The sequence below is a fragment of the Triticum urartu genome, chromosome 2A (genome assembly GCF_056163025.1).
Source record: "Triticum urartu cultivar PI428250 chromosome 2A, HENAU_Tu73, whole genome shotgun sequence".
Classification (NCBI taxonomy): domain Eukaryota; kingdom Viridiplantae; phylum Streptophyta; class Magnoliopsida; order Poales; family Poaceae; genus Triticum; species Triticum urartu.
The window spans coordinates 360,394,577-360,396,863 of NC_141874.1; positions in this window are offsets into that span (position 1 = coordinate 360,394,577).

The following is a 2,287-nucleotide window of genomic DNA, read 5'->3' on the forward strand; positions in this document are numbered from 1 at the left end:
AACATGTATATATATAAATATATAACTGAAATAAACATCCAATTACATAAGTGACTATACAGATCTTTCGCACACACCTCAATAAACAATTGCATGCATTCTAAAGTAGGAGAAACGATCGTCTAGTCATCTACTTCTTGTGACGCTCCCGCCACTGCTATGTAGCTCGATCCCTCATCTGGGGCAGGAAGAAGAAAGTTCCTCATGTCAATGATTCGCCTGTACATCTTGTAGCTTTTGTACGCATCCTTGGCCGCATACTTGACGTGTAGTTCATCCAGTCTCTCATGCCAAACACTGTGCCAGGCGTTCTTGTCCATCTTGCTCTCTTCCTTCATCTTCGCATAGTAGGGGTCGATGATGGCCGAGGCGAGGTAAACCAGGGAGTTCAGTTTGTAGTTGTCGCTCCCCCGGACGTTGTAGTGGTGCTGGATGTTGATAAGATTCGGGCATTTCAAGCCCGGAACCTTGAGCGCTTTTAGATCGTTGGTGGTGTCCATCGTAGTGAAACTCTAGTCGGAGCTGTTGATAAACCTGGAGAAACGCGCGTCATCCAAGAAAACCATTTGTGTAGAAGAGATGCACAAATCATGCTCTCACTTTGCATACAGGTGTTCTATCTAAAACGTTTGCGATCAAGTGCTGCACAAATCCTGTCGGATTTCAGGTTCCGGCAGACCCTTGAGGTTCGAACACTTGCGTTCGGGCGGAGCTTTCATCTCCTACCTACCTGCACCCCTCCGCCTTGCTAGGATCTAAACTAAGGAAAGAACAACACAAGAGACACAGGGTTTATACTGGTTCAGGCCACCGTTGTGGTGTAATACCCTACTCCAGTGTGTGGTGTGGTGGATTGCCTCTTGGGCTGATGATGATGAACAATACAAGGAAGAACAGCCTCGTGAGGGTCTGTTCTTGGCTGGGGCGATGAACTGCTGGGAGGAGCTCAGTCGCCCTTCTCTCTCTCTCTCTCTCTCTCTCTCTCTCTCTCTCTCTTTCTTTTTGCCCTCGGTCCTCTTCCCCTGTCTAGCGGGTGGCCGGTCCTATTTATAGGGGCCCTGGCCCTCTTCCCAAATATCGAGCGGGAAGGGAGCCAACAATGGTGAGCTAATTTGAAGGGGGACAGCTAGTACTAGCTATCCTGACAAAAGTAGTCTTCGCCTGCGCAAAGCTCTGGTGATGACGCCGTCTTGGGCTCCACGATGACCTCCGTCTCGTAGTCCTCCTAGTCTTGGTCTCGTTGCACCGAAATGGCAACCTTTGCCTGATGCCTCGGTACTCCGCGGCTGCGCTTGCCCCCCTTGCACCAAAGAGGAAAGGAGGACACTGCGCGGGCTGGCACCCTCCTGGCACCCTCGGTCGTCATGGCTTGCGTCACGGGCACCTCGTGAGGTACCCCGCCTTGATCTCTCCGCCTCCTCATGAGCCAGCCTGACAAGGCCGTTCCTGAGGAAGCTCCGCGTCGTCCGCCCCGCGAGGCTTGGCCCCTCGCGAGGGTCTTGGGTTTGTGTTGGTGAATATGGATCATGTTGGGCCCCCTTTTGAGCCACGCCGCAGGCTGCAGGCAGGCAAGTCTGGGGACCCCCGTTCCTAGAACGCCGACAGTAGCCCCCGGGCCCAAGGCGTGCCCGGACTTGGCCGTGTAGGGAGGCGGAAGGGCAAGAGCGAAGCGCCGCGGGCCCTAACAGTCTGCGGCCTTGGGCGCCGCGTGGCGGTTGATTGGACGTGGGCGCCTCCACTTCCCCATGGCGCCTTGGCAACTGCACGGAGTGGACAAGTCCCTGCATGCAAAGTGGGTCATGATTACCTGCGATCGTGGAGGTAGGCAGTTGGCCTCCGCCGGCCATAAGTATGGAACAGCGCGCGCCCTTCCAGTCCATCCCTCCTTGCTTCTCCTTCTTCCCGATCCTTGCTCTGTCTTGCTGCGATGGCTCCGATCCGCCGGTTCTCGATGGCAGAGAAGGGAAAGGCTCCCCGAGAGGAACCAGACCCACTCCCGCCGAAGAAACGGCTCGCCCCCCGTGGCTCGGACGAGGGGGCCCTTCAGGTGGTGTCGAGGCCTTTGTGCGAGCGGGCACCGCCGGGGTTCCCGCTTCCATTGTACGCCCACGTCGAGGGCCCTGAAGGAGCTGATACTGAAGCTGCTTCCCTTCCTGGTTCGCGCTCTTGAAGATGTCCCCCTTGGCCTTGGCCCCATGGTGGAGGCCGAGGCGCGTGTCCTGTCTTCTGCAGCACTGGCACGGGTGCTCACCCACATCTACCTTCGCTATCCCGACATCGACCTCGA